This window comes from Anastrepha obliqua, chromosome 4 (assembly GCF_027943255.1).
Source record: "Anastrepha obliqua isolate idAnaObli1 chromosome 4, idAnaObli1_1.0, whole genome shotgun sequence".
In the NCBI taxonomy this organism is placed as follows: Eukaryota; Metazoa; Arthropoda; class Insecta; order Diptera; family Tephritidae; genus Anastrepha; species Anastrepha obliqua.
Window position 1 is genome coordinate 88,334,458 of NC_072895.1, and position 15,437 is coordinate 88,349,894.

The following is a 15,437-nucleotide window of genomic DNA, read 5'->3' on the forward strand; positions in this document are numbered from 1 at the left end:
AACTCCAGATGAGTCCAGCAATTACCGGATTGAATTCAAATGATCTGAACGATAATCTCGGTATCAAAAATTATTACTAATAGTGGCATCCCTAAAAAGTACCAACCTACAACAACCGTCAATGTGAAAAAGCCGACGACCAGCTACTAAATCAACAAAAGCCGATGTCGATAGCAAAAACAGCAACAGCAACAGCAACGGCAATGTGAAACGAGAGGTGTCTGGGTGGCGTAGAACGATGCTAAGTGCAGCGAGAGCGCAGAATTACAATAAATGTAGGGGATTTCGTACCTACAACAAACCTTGCTTCACCCAACCCCTACTCACTAGCATAAAAGTCAATACAGAGCGCGTCTGATGATTATTGTTATTATGTAGGTAGATGTGTACAGACATACACATACACACATACACATGATTATGTTCATCCACATTTGCTGTTATTATGTTGTTGTTAATAGTTATTCTGTTACACATCGCTTTTGTGTGTGCTTTGATTTTTACAATGTTTCTTCATTGTGTTGTTGTTTTTGTTGAGGTAGTGCTACGTGCCGTACACTGTGTCAGCCTACGCCTACGTCAAATGCAACACTGCAGCGCATGTTAACATGCATATTTTTCACAAACACATACACATACTTACATGTATATGGATAATAGTTTGTTTGTAGTGCATTAAACCACTGCATTGACCCAATTTTTCGAGGGTTGCTTGCAAAAGAAATACAACCACACTTATGGGTATGGTTTTGCTATTTCTTTTTTTTGCCAGTTTTTAAGTGCAAGCAAGCGTGCGACAATTGGAAAGGGTTGGTCCGCTCCGACCGGCTAAAAGGCCGTTTGCGCAATTTTACCAATTTTTTTTGTTTTGTCTGCCTCTAGTTTCTTAATATAGTTTCAGATAGCCTGAAGGCGACCAAAGGTATTGGAAAAAAAAACTAAGTGAATATTTGTTCGAACAGAAATATAACTTTTTTCGTAACCCCTCAACAGAGGATATCTCAAAGCAAATAAAGATGTTTTTACATATAAAATGGTTAAAAAAAAGGGAATGAGTAGAAAAACTTGTACGATCTTTAAAATAAAAAATTTAGCATGATCTGACATAACCTCAAATGTTGCCAAAAATTTAGTTTTTTGCACATTTAAGCCAGAATATCGCGAAAACGTGACGTGCCATTGTAGTCTACATTTTGATTCTGAAAATTACATCAAATTTTGCCAGCCTGTGCAATTAGAAAGAAATAACGCGGATATCAGATTCGAGTCGGCACTGACAGTCAGGCTGCAAAAGGAGAGAAAAACGCTCAGCGTCGACAAAAATTATCCAAGAAGTAAGTTAAGGCTAAACTTCGTCACAAAGAAGAATTGTTTTTTTGTGAGTAAGTTAGGGTTCAAAATGCCTACGACTCGATTCAGTATCCCATCGGCTGCTTGGTTTGGTATCTCCGTTCCGCGACATTAGCATATTTTCCGAGAGTCCCACGTATCCACTCATTCTAAGGCCATAAGGTAGATAGGTATCTTCTCGCTGACCACAAAACAACTGCTGCGCCTGAGACAGTACGGCAGGCTGAAGCATCTCTGAATGCCGCTATTCGTTGTACAGCCTCCAGCGTGGATCTGCGGATCACCCATGGGGAGCAGAACCAATTACACTGAGTGCTGTTGTTTCCATCACTGCAAGGTTTTAGAAAAGTGGAAAGTGGAAAGAAAAACATCGAAAAACACGCTTTTATAAAAATTTCATTGGAAAACAATAATCAAAAAACATTAAACATTAAAAAACTGAATTTTATAGGCCTCTGTTATCGAATTATTTTTGCATCCAATAACCAAAAGATCGTCGGTGTAGCCGCAATATCTGCCTAACATTTCAGCGATATTTATTTTCAAGTTGAGAAATAATGAGCTTGGATTGCTTGTTGGATTGATGGATCGGCCGCAGTCTATGGAGCCTCTATATGGTGAAGAGGATAGCAATAGAGATATTATTCAAAAAATGTTATAAATTATTGGGTTGCAAAGTTCAAAAGTGGCGATTTTGAGGTCGATTCTAAATTTGATGAAGAACGTCTCGAATCACTTTTGAAGGGGAAGACCGGTCGCCAAACCAGCCGTGAATTCGTGGAAAAAATGAACTGTGATCGTAAAACGATTCTCAATCACCTTCATTCAATGGGATTTACCGAAAAATTTGGAGCCTGGCTGCCTCACGAGTTCAACGAAAAAAACAAAGAAAGTCTCCTTCAAATTGCTTATCAGCATCTCGCCCGTCATCGAGCAACCTGCAATCATTAACAGCACTTTTTGTATCGAATTGTCGGGGGAGATAAGAAATTAAAGAAAGGAGTGGGATCATACCGGATCTTCATCCAAAGAAGATCATATGAAAGAATGCCACGGTCACCAAGGAGCTCTACATTGCCTAGCTACATCGCGTGAATGAAGCTAAAGACCTGATCGACGTGGTCAAGCCATACTCCTTCACGACAACGCCAGACCCCATGTTGCATAAGTCGACAAAGCCGCACTCCATGAGCTCGAATGGGAGGTCCTTAAGTATACGCCGTATTCTCCGGACCTTGCACCGACCGATTACCATCTTTTCCTTTCCCTGTCAAACCATATGAAGGGATATTCCGCTACCTAGGATAACAAAGAGGCCCTTAAAAACTGGCTCAACAACTTCTTTGACAGCAAACCAGGCAATTTTTGGCGGAACGGCATCAACCCAACAGATTGGTCGAGAGGTGGGAAGAGCTCATTCCCCAACCACCATTTCCACTATAAGAATTTTATTGTTTTTGTCCAAATTTCGCTAAACCAAGAAGGCGGATTTGTGATCAGACGTATTGAGAATGAATCATCTAATTTACAAAGGAGTCATGGAAGTTTGCAGAGAAGCTACCAAGTAATATCTACCTTTCTTTCCCGTTTCTGTTGCTTCGGCTTTCTTGCTCCTGAGTGCTTAGGTTTACGATTATTATCTCTCGACCTATTTCTATTCCAACACCTCAGTTTTCCTATACTTTTTCATAAAAGACTCATGCGATATTCGATACGGGTGCTAAAATTGTTCTGAGTTTTTCCGCACTCAACGCCCAAAAGTCCAAAGAGTTCAGGTTGTAGCCACGAAGGCTGCCAACTGACGTTATCCAGACGGCTGGCAATATTTTTACTGAATTTCTTGAAATTTTTACACTTTTTATATCAAAGAACATGCAAGCGGTTGTCTTCAGTCAACAAAATGTTGATAATCTTAGCCCAGTCCTGTTCCGCTTTGGAATGACTGAATACAAGATGACGCCCCTTAGAGAGGTGCGACGTCACACTGATGCAGTTGCCTAAAGGAAATGGGAAAATATGAATAAGAACGGAAGAAAAAGAAATTACACGAACAACACCTGAATATATTGCACAAGCGTGACGTCACACGCACAGCGGCAGCATTTTGCCAAGAGTAAACGCAAAAAAAGAAAATCAGTAATGGATTTCAAACGTAATTGTGTGATTGCATTATATTTGGCTTGCAAATCACAACCAGCGATTGTTCGGGAGCTCGAGCGCCTTAGAGTAAATAAAGGTAGCATCGCGAAACGTCATGGAGGTGGTCATCAAAAGACTGCAACGTCACATGAAATGGTTCAAAGCAGCGACTTGAGCGCAATCCCCGACGAAGTGCCAATCAAATGGCGAAAGAACTGTAAATATCTGACCGTAGCATCCGCCGCATACTAAAAAATTATCACAAAGTCAAGCCTTACAAGATCCAAAAGGTCCATGACATCACACCAAAGCAGCAAAGCAGCAACAAGTCAGACTTGAGAGAGCGAAGGAGTTACTTCGCTTGGCCGAAAGCGGTCATTTCCCGAATATTGTGTTTTCTGACGAGAATATTTTTTAAATTGAACAATTCGTAAATTCCCAAAACAGTAAGGTTTATTTGACTGACCGTTCATACGAGAATTCGAGTCATCGATTGGCCACCAGGAAGCAGCAGAGGTCCTGGTTTGGGCCGCTGTAAATGCAGATGGGCGCTCTCCAATCGTTTTCATCGATCCTGGCGTCAAGGTAAATGGCAAATATTATCGAGAAAGCATTGTGGAGGTTGCTTTGAAGCCGTAGTCAAACAAACATTTCAGTGGCAGACCATGGATTCGGCACCAACAGGACTCGGCACCGTCTCACAAAGCTCGAGTGCACCAAGAATGGCTAAAAAAAAACGTTCTGAATTTCATAATGTGCACACAATGGCTCTCAAATTCACCAGACGCGAATCCGATGGATTATTCTCTTTGGGCCATATTGGAGAGCAAAATCCGAACTAAATGATTCGCCAGTCTCAAGGTGCTGTAGAAAGCCATTGTCTGCGAGTGGGCCAAAATACCTGCAAGTCACATTCGGGCGGGTTGCGATTCGTTTCTGGACTATAGTCAATGTCTCTAGGCAAAAAGTGGTCAATTCGAGGAAAAGTAAATTGATTCTTAATTTTGTATTATTTTCACACATTTTTTACTTTGAATTGAATGAAAGTAATTTTCCAAACTAAATGTATGACCTTTTTAATTGCTTACAGTTCAAGTGCCGGACCCTGTATTTCAGTAACGACTTGTCTGCTTGTGGTATTAGCTTGATCTCCCGTGCAAGGGCCCCTTAAATCGTCCAAGGCCTTTTAAAAAAGTAACTTCTTCCGCATCATCCTGCGCATACAAATTTCCGTTGTGAACATTTGATACTAAAAGCAAAAAAAAAAAACAAAAAAAAGTGTCCAAAATATTTTTTAAACACCCCTACATAGTCGTATGATCTGTTATTTATTATTATGCCATTAAACAACAACAACATTGGTACCACTGGATCACCCTTTATACTTAATGAACGTGAATGAGAGCTTAAAAGCGACCGTACTATGGAAAATGGGCCAGAGAAAATAGTTAGCCAGTTTGGTGTGCAATCAAAATTCAGATATCGACTCTATTAAGCTGTCCACAGCTGTATGTATGCAAGCAAGTATGTGTACCACGTTTTTTTTTTCTCAAGGAATTGTACTATAAATGTGTGCATTGTTACAAAACCAAAAACAGAAACAGAAATACAAAAAATAATCTCTGCAAAAAAGCTTCTAAAAATATAAATAAAATTTAAATTAAAAAATGTTAAATCAAATGAAAATTGATGACTGTCGCTATTTAAAGCACCCTGCTTTTTTATTTTTGTTGCTATGTTATTTATATTTTACAACAAGGTAACTCTATATTTAATTCATCTGTTACACCTTACACATCCATATGTACATACGTATACTAACAACAATAAACAATGTTTGCGCATTTATTTCTCTTATCTCTTCAATTCGTCGTCGCTACTTGAGAACGATTCTGTTATACTCATTTCCGATTGTTATTGTTTTTGTTATGCACTGTTGTTTATGTTACGTTCTTGGCAAATGTTTAGTATATAGCCTCCGTGGCGCAATTGGCTAGCGCGTTCGGCTGTTAACCGAAAGGTTGGTGGTTCGAGCCCACCCGGGGGCGGAATTAGATATTTTGTCAAAGCAGTTAAATAAATATTTGTAAAATTTGAAGGAACTGTAATCGGTATATTTTTCCTTTTGAACATTAACACTACAAAATATATTTAACCGATTAACGAATTTAAAGAGCAGTGCAGTTCGTCGTACTTTTTCAGCATTTAAGGGACTCATTTCGAAGAATTCTAATATTGATGTAAGCTTCCGATTCAAGATTATCATAAATAATTTTAGTAAAGGAATCAATGCATTGTTTCAATTTAAAGAAAGGAGTAAATACCGCAAATCTCTCAACAGTTGGGCGAAGCACTTCACATCAACCTAATAAATAAAGTACCCATGGTGACAGAGATACTAAGGGTAATTGAAAAGTGGATGAGTTGGCAAGATAAAGCGGCCGCCTAAATCTCTTTGCTGGGACCGCGATAAGAATGCCTCTTGGGTCGATCAAGATCTCACTACTAAGGCTACAACAACTCTCACAGCAAACTAAAGTTGATATCAGAGTGGACGCTTGAAGCAGTGCGATAATAAGGCGCCACTGCCAGCTGTAAGCTGCTGCATTTGTATTTTAATGGAAAAGCGCAAAAGACGTCAGAGTGGGAGTGAACAACAAAGCGATTTTTAGCGACTTCCACAAGGCAAATCAGCAAAGCAGGTTAGGGAAGGGTTAACCGCTTGAACTCTCTTTAATTGGTTTTCTGTTTGGTGACGTTTTTATGCTTTGAAAGTTGAAATTCGCAGATGTACGGTCAGATATCAATAGAAAGGAGCGGCATTTTTTGAAACCTCAGCATGAGTTTTTGGATTTTTTTCATATTTATTCTTAGTGAAAAAACATGATTTCTTAAAAACTACAATAGAAACACTTAACGATGTCGGTAGTTCATACTTTTCTATATAATTCATTCAGTGGCAATTGAAAAGTTTACTTAGAAGACGAAAAATCCGAAGAAGAAAGAAGAAGACGAAAGCCCAAGCCTTCGAAGTTTTATTAAACTGTTTCAATGTGCTATGCATTAGAGCATAAGAAGCATAATCCGCTCGAGGAAGAATAAATTATTACTTCGCAAGTGGCTCTGAGGAATGAGAAAACAAAAATTCGTCCTAAAAGAAATGGACAGTCGACTACTCCACTGATGATATTACAGATAAAGCAGAGTGAAAGGAAGCTCCATCTATTTTTCGATAAAAAAGTGGATCTTCGGCCAACTTTCCAAGAGCCCATTCACCAAAAATTCTGCGTTGCGGTAAGTCATTCGGCTTCAATTCTTGCACCAGCTGTATTTTGAAAGGCTTCACACCTAAGTCCTTTCGCAAAATTTTCCACGTTGTTGAGTAACAGAGGCCCAAATTACAGGGGCTATGAAAACATGTCCCACGGATGCATTGGGTGTGCTCCTGAACATACCATCGCTTCCAATCTTGATTGAAAGGGAAGCTCGCTCGAGTGCCTTAAGATTAAAAGGTATATATGAACTTAAAAGTGGGGATATGAAAGGACATTTAAAGATCTTAGAAGACTTCCTACATAGTCCCATTCTTCATAGGGATGATATATTATGACCCAAGCCAATACTCTTCAGGAACTTCCAAGTTATAATTAATGAACGAACAGCCTGGAGAACTAATTCTATCATTTTCAAACCTGGCGCTCAGCTATGGTTTACTGATGGGTCCAAATTGGAAAATGGTAGAACAGGGGCAGGAATCAATGGGCCTAAATTCAAAAAATCGATTCCGATGGGACTCTACCTAACAATATTCCAGGCAGAAATACATGCCATTGAAATATGTGTGAGAGAATGCCTTAGCAGGAAAATGAGAGGTACTCACATCTACATACTTTCAGATAGCCAAGCGGCTCTAAAAGCCCTTCTATCAACAACTATCACCTTTAAATTGGTAAATGATTGCCTAAACCTTCTCAAAACGTTAGGAAACCTCAACATAGTAACACTAGGGTGGATTCCGGGACATGAAGGACATGAGAGAAATGAAATGGCTGATGACCTTGCAAAACAAGGAGCAAATATGCAACTTACTGGTCCTGAGCCTTTCTGTGGACTCACAAAAGGCCACATTAATGAATTCCTTAGGCAATGGGAAGAAAGACAATTTGCTGCACACTGGCTAAACTGTGCCGGTCAGCATCAAGCCAAGCTATTCCTAAGTCCCAACAAAGGAATATCTGACAAGCTTCTCCCACTAAGCAGAGTAGATCTGCGTCTTTTAACAGGATATCTTACAGGTCACTGCAGCCTGAGGTATCATCTAAATAATATTGGTCTATCTGAAACCAATGTATGCCGCTTTTGCGAAATGGACATAGAAAGCTCAGAACATGAGCTTTGTGAATGTCCTGCGTTGGGCAGACAGAGACTTCATCAGCTTGGTGGTATCGTAGTATCTCCATGCAATCTTAGGAACAACAAACCCACAATTGTGCTAAAATTTTTACAAAACCTAAAACTCTAGGGTTACAAAAATAGAGCTTTCACAATAGATCAACTCTCGTCGCAGTGCGTAATGGCCTTCTAATAATAATAATAATAATAACAGAGGCCCAATTGCTGCGAACGGCGACGAATCAATAACACAGGCCGACAAAATTTAACCAACATTCAGACCCAGAAACCAGACTATATATTTCCGAAGGTTTATGATGCGCTGAATCCAAATCTGGCCTCAGAATTGCTCTATCAGCTCTGGTTTTCGAGATATCCTAACCTAAAGAGTGTTTCAGGCCATTGACCGGTATGTCCTACAGGATGTCGGTACGAGCCTTTTGGATGACCTCTATGGACGCAAAACGTTTTCCTTTCATAGTCAAATGCAATTTTCCGAATAGGTAGAAGTCACAGGGAGCCATATCAGGCGAATGAGGTGAGTGATTGATGGTTAAAATGCGATTTCTAGTCAAAAAAACAGTCACAAGTGTGGATCGATGAGATGGCGCATTATCATGCAATAAGCGCCAGCTTCCTTCCTCCTTCGCGGTATTCAGAGCGATTTCGACGAATGCCAAGATAGAAAATTGCATTGACGGTTTGGCCCGTTGGCACGAACTCTCTGTGGACAATTCTCTTGGAATCGTAAAAACAAATTTGCATCGACTTGATTGTTGACTTCTCCAAACGCGATGGTGGCTCGTCACCGTTCCATTCGGGACTTTGACGCTTAGCTTCAGGTTCATGTTGGAGATACCACGTTCCATCACCATTTGCAATGTTGTAAAGGAAGTTCTCGCCTTTTCTCGCCTCTTTAGTGAGGTCTTTCGAATGTTGAATTCTGAGCAATTTTTGGTCCTCAGTTAACTTGTGCGAAAGGAAACGTGCACAGACCTTTCGTAAGCCCAAATGATCAGTTTAAATGGAGATATTCAACCCCGATTGCATGAATTTCAACGCCTTCTAAATTGATAAATTTACGAACAATTGCAATGGAGTTTTCCGTGATTACTGATTTTGGGCGGTACATATGCTCACTGTCGTTTATGTTCTCACAACCATCTCTGAACTACTGTCATTGGTTGCTGGCTCCATAATTCTTTATGCAATACCTCTCTGGGTTGGGACCAAAAATTCTAATCTACGGGAAGTCACTCAGACATACAGGCAAGGCGCGCTGCGTGTAGCTTGCGCATATAGAACGGTGTCTGATCATACAATCTGCGTAATAGTTAGAAAGATACCTCTGAACCTCTTGGCAGATGAAATGTTTCGACTCGGGCAAGGAACACGGCCCACACCAGTAGAAAAAGCAGTTGAACGACTGCTGACAATAGGCCGGTGGCAGCAGCGGTGGGATGAGTCACAAAGCGGACGTTGGATCTACAAGCTCATACCACGTGTTGATGAGTGGTTAATAAGAAAACATGGACACACCGACTCATCTTTCGCAGTTGCTCAACGGACATAGCTGTTTTCAGCCTGTTCATACCTGCACCGTTTTAAGCTGGCAGACAGCCCTTTCTGTCTAAAGTGCCCGAATACTGACGAAAACGCAGAGCACGTCATGTTTTATTGCGACCGCTTCAGAGAGGAATGAGCTATCCTGGAGCAAGCCCTGGGTCATCAACCATCCCCCAGCACCCATATACGAGATATGTGCGCAACCAGCGGTAAGTGGGAGACAGCGCAAACGCTCGTAGGTAAGACGATGACGCGACTTCGCCGTATTGATTGGGAAAGCAAAGCGTTTCAGTAACAGAGAAGGCGGACAGTTTCGGATGAAACGACAACAAGCACGGACGTTTGAGTGAAACACTCAATACAGTATCGCACAGAAGACAAGGCGGTAGTGAGTTAAGATAACGCTACTGCAAGTTTTCCGATGTCTCGTTGACTTTGTAACCTATAAACACAGTGGGAGTAATTGGAATTATCGACGGTGTATAGACTTCATATGCCTGCAGGAGAGGAACCTGGACACAGGTACCTGTTGTGTGTTCGGACATAAACGCGGCTCTATCCAGAAGTTATACTTTTGTGGTCCCAGGGTAGAATTGGCCGAGGTGGAGGACTGTTATAGCATCAGTATTTTTCATCAATTCAAATGTTTCAAATGTAGGAAAGCAGAAATTGCTTGATATACCTCTAAACGCATTCTTAGAAGAAGATGGGGTATTCAATCTAATTATAATTTATAGTTATATAAGGCGATTATACGACTAATTTTATCGTATGGCTCGGTGGTTTGGTGAAAAGCTCTAGGCAGAGATTACAACATCAAATTACTTGGCAGAATACAAAGATCAGCTTGTGCCAGAACAGTCGTTCAGGAACAGATCATGTCCTAGGGAGGACAACGCACTGACACACGTTATTCCGGTTGATCTACATATAAAGAAGATGGCAACCATGAGCGCATTTAGGTTGAATAAAGCGAGTTTCTGGAAGAAAAAAACTTACTATTATTGCGACAAACTCAGTACCCTTCGGAGAGGACAGATTATATCGTACCGACGGTAACACTCAACAGGAATTTTGTCGCTATCTTTCCATCTCAGGTGGAACAAGAGATTCTCTTTAAACAATTTCGACACTACAGTCTATACACAGATGGCAGCAAATGGACTGTGGTTTTGGAGCTGGTATATATTTTCACATACTTAAAAGTGAGAAATCTGTGCGTCGCCCTACTACCAGCAGTGTTTTCCAGGCAGATGGGAAGTTTTTAGGCTACTAATCGCAGACTTCTTTTTTAAGGGCAATATCGCTATTCTTTCGGATAGTGAAGCTGCAATCCAGCCCCTGGAATCGGATATAACAACCTCTCAACTGGTGGAACATAGTAGGTACCACCTCAGGCGAAAACCATAAAGTAACCTTAATCTGGGCCCCAGGACATCAGAACAATGAAGGTAACGAAAAAGCACGTGAACGGCAATAAGGGATCTGCCATGAATAACGCTCTTGCAGAATCGGTATTCACACCACTGCGTGCGGTATTCATACCTCCGAATCGCGGATTGCTGATGGAAAGACCAGACGACTTGCAAAATTAGCAGAACGTTATCGCCCATCTACAACCTCAAACAAACGTCATTATTGATGACCATGAAACAGCGGGACGCTTGTAGACTCACGGCAGTCATAACGGGCTTTGGGTTTATCGGGAAACAAGCGGACAAAATGGGCATCCCTCACAACACCTTCTGTCACAGTTGTAAACAACCAGAGAAAAATTAAACTTCCATTTCCTCTGTGAATGTCCTGCCTCATGGAGGGAGAGAATGTCAACCCTAGGCAAACCTCTGTTCGAGAGTCCCGAACATCTGTCTGACTTACATGTCAACAACCTAATAAGGTTCCTGAACCGCACAGACTAAATATAGTCATGTTGTAAATAACTGTTAAACAAGTTAGTAACGAGGATGTAGCAACAAGATGGTGCGGAAGCGCTAGTTGGATTCTGAATGAATCACCACTTCAACCAATTAACCAACCAAGACGAAAAGTAGGACGCCCCCAAAATATTTCCTTACGGTACCGCAGAAGTGGCAATGAATGAGGCGTGAAGATTCACTCTCAATTGTAGCAAAACAATTTCTTTCACTTAAATAAGATTTTAACCATTGTTTCTGTCAAAAAAGTACGGGAATTGTTCAATAACATGCAAAGTAAATGTTTAATCATAAAAATTTATTTTGTCGCCTTCAAAATAGGCTCCATTCGAGGCAATACGAATTAGTCCAGTCAACGATTAGTCCAATCATCAAAACCCCTTTTGAATGCGTTTGAAGAGATCTTCTTCAGCGAATTCTGCTTAATGGCCTCTATCGACTCAAAGCAGCATACGCGAAGTGGCAATTTAAGTTTTGGGAAAAGGGAAAAGTCACAGTAGGCTCCGGTGGTTGTTCGATGTCGATATTTGTCGAGTTTTTGGTCAAAAAAATGTTCACAACATGAGCCTTGTGAAACGGTGCGTTATCATGGTGCAAGAGCCACGAGTTTTCTTTCCACTAATTGGGCCATTTCCTAGGCACGTTCTCTCTCAAACGTCGCATTACATACAAATAATATTCTTTATTTACCATAGAACCATTTGGAACGAATTCCGAGTGCACAACTCCATGATCATCAAAGAAAACGAGTAGCATGACTTTCACTTTTGACCGACTTTGACGTGGTTTTTTGGGTTTCGGCTCATGTGGATAGCGCCATTCAGCCCCCTTTGGACTGGTTTGCATGTCAAACTCATATACCCACGGCTCATCATCTGTTGTGAAGCGCTAGATAAACGTTGGGTCCGAATTTACTTTCTCAAGCATGCCTTCAGCCACTTTTTTCTGATGAATTTTTTGAAAGAAATTCAACTCTCTTGGAACGAGTCGAGCAGCCACGCGTCGCATGCCCAATTGATGTTGTTGCGAATTGATTCGTGAGACACGCTAAGGTCACGAGCTTCCTCCCTCGAGCTTAAATGATGATTTTCCAGCACTATTTCCTTGACTTTGTCAACGTTTTCATCCGTTAAAGAAGTTGATGGGTGGCCAGATCGGGGCAAATCTTCCACGACTTCTCGGCCTTCTGCAAAAGCCTTACCCCACTTGTGTTTTTTATAAAGCACACTCGCCATAGGCTTTCTGAAATCCCGTGCAAAACACAAAATTTAAGACAAATTCTTTGTACGATATTTTTATCCATAGTGAAAATCGCAGAGCACACCTGCCGTTGACTGATATAATTAAATGCCAAAAACAAGCTAATTGACAGATGTTGACAGACACTATAGAGGACAGTTGTGCCAACATTCAGACAAAAAAAATTTAGTCATATGTGTAACGCGCACTTTTTAAATGAATAATTCCCTAATTCCAGGTTTATAAAGGGTGATTTTTTAGCTATTATCTTTTTAAACAGTTGGTTTAAACAGCTTATGTACGTTTCGTGTTTTGTTTCACTGTCAAACATCTTCAGTTTGGTCTATAATTTAACCATGAATCGTCTTACCATCGAACAACGCTTGCAAATCATTGAATTTTATTATAAAAATGCGTGTTCTGTTAAGAAAGTTTAAGATCCACTTTTTTATCGAAAAATTGTGTTCAGCGACGAAGCTCATTTTTGAATCCATGGGTACGTAAATAAGCAGAATAGTCGATTTTGGAGTGAAGATCAGCCAGAAGAATTGCAAGAGCTACCAATGTATCCAGAAAAGGTCACAGTTTGGTGCGGTTTATGGGCTGGAGGTATCATTGGACCGTACTTCTTCAAAGATGCTGCGAATCGTAACGTAACTGTGAATGGTGAGCGCTACCGTGAAATGATATCCAACTTGTTTTTGCCCAAAATGCAAGAGCTTGACTTGCATGACATGTGGTTTCACACAGCACGCATAACAATGGACTTGTTGAGAAGCGAGTTCGGTGAACATTTTATTTCACGTTTATTTATTTGGGGCTATGTTAAAGCTCATGTCTATTCATACAAGCCTGCTTCAATTAACGCATGGGAAGACAAAATTAAAGCATTTATTTGTGAGATACCAGCCGAAACATTGGAAAGAGTATGCCAAAATTGGACTAAGCGGATGGACCATTTGAACCGCAGTCGGGGGCAACATTTGCATGAAATAATCTTCAAACATTAAATTATATGGACTGTACTATCGATTTAAATAAAAATTTCATGCATTTTTCTGAATTTTACGTGTGTTTTTTTGAAAAACTTTCCTATAGCTCTTAAAAAATCACCCTTTATTAGTACTAAGTCTTGACTATTGACTAAGAAATTTTGTTTTTTTTTGCCTAAAATTAAATAAATAAATAAATAAAAATAAAATTTCGGTCACTTCTTAAATGGGAGTATGACTCGTGTTTTGTTTTTTTTTTTGCAATATTGTAACGAAAAATTTTGCTTCACCATCTCGTTCGGTTCATGACCCAATTCAGTGGTTTAGATAATCGCTCATTCCAGCGAGTTTCCCCAATACAGCCAAAGCGTTTCACTTGTTCACTTGTACTAAATATTCTCACCAAACTGCCAAACTTTTTCAATTTCCTACTACTCGTCTAATGTTAATCGCCACTTACTTTTATTGCATTCCCCCGAGTTGTTGTACGACCACTCAGATATGTATCTCGTGTCATTGTGCAATTTTCGTGCTCAGGGCATTTTTCTTATATCTTTTTTTTTTTGTCTTGAACAAAATTATCCACTCTCTTTTCGTGCGTGTAATTTTTGATTTTTTTTTTCTGTTCGCGGTTGCTTATTTTCGGTGTTAGACAATTGAAATGTTAAATAAAAATTACAAAAAAAAAAAAAAAACAACAACAAAAAAATACGAAAACCAAGAATAGAGTAGATAAAAACACAGAAACTGAAATTGAAATTGCAAACGGAAGTGGGGTACGAAAATACACACAAAACCAACAGCAAAATACGCGCCACAAACAACAAAAGCAATGCACTTGCAGTAGACGTAGCAGCAACAACAAATGCACAAAATTAACCGCCACCGGCAAGTGCTAAGCATACAATGTAATTGAAAAAAAAAAAAAAAGAAATTGTAACTTTTGTAAGCGCCCAGCTTTGGTGCGGCTAGCGTGTGAATACGCCTGGGTAGTTGGCTGCCGCAGACTGGCATCTCTATTAGCCGCCCTTGCCACCGCTTTTGCCGCCTAACTGCAGCGTCGCTTTCGTTTGTAATCTTTTTTTTTTGGTGTTTTGGGCTTATACAAGTGCAGCGCAGCATGTATACATATATCGCATACATACATACACACATACATACATATGTCCAATTTTTATTCAATTTGTTTTTTGTTGCATTGCAGCATTTCATTTCATTTCATCTCTTTTTTTTGCATTTAATTTCATTTTCAATTTCATCCATTTTGTAGTCGCTGTGCTCGCGTTTGGTTGTCGTGTCGTTACGTCTCGTCGCATTTTTCGCATCGTTTCGCATGCAACATTCTATTCTAACCGTCGCACTTTAACCAGCGCCGCCGCCGCCACCACTTGCCAGCATCGTGAATGCGCCAACACCAGCACATCACCCATCTCCAATCGCCATTAGCGCGCAAGTGTTTTTTGCTTTTAATGCGGCGGCCTTTGGCGGTAAGGTAGGTTTAGCCTGGTCTCGTCTCGTCTGTTCGAGCGCGTCTTCGTTTTATTGAGTTTGCGTGCTTGCGTTGGCTTCTGCGTTGTTGTTGTGGCTTTTGTTTTAATATGTATTTAGTTACTTTCTGAAATATTTGCGTTTTTATACTCAGTTTGTTATAATTTATGCGCATATTTTGCATTCAATGGAAAGAGAACCGAAACAAAAGAGAGGAGTTTTCGTCTGACCGAATGATTATAAGAAGTGGCGAGTTGCTCAAGGCGTTAAAGTTCTGCATTAAGAATGAGATGCAAGCAACAAAAGGTATATAAAAATTTAAGTGAAACAAAATACA

General features: G+C 40.2%; 1 protein-coding gene and 1 non-coding gene across 2 annotated transcripts in view; one reads left to right on the forward strand and one right to left on the reverse strand.

The window, feature by feature from the left end:
• The window catches only part of LOC129244261 (homeobox protein 5-like), a 52,674-nt gene that overhangs the window by 18,523 nt on the left and 18,714 nt on the right, over window positions 1-15,437 (reverse strand). The window lies entirely within an intron of this gene.
• On the forward strand, window positions 5,464-5,537 carry Trnan-guu (transfer RNA asparagine (anticodon GUU)). The gene has a single exon. It is a non-coding gene; the product is annotated as a tRNA-Asn (tRNA).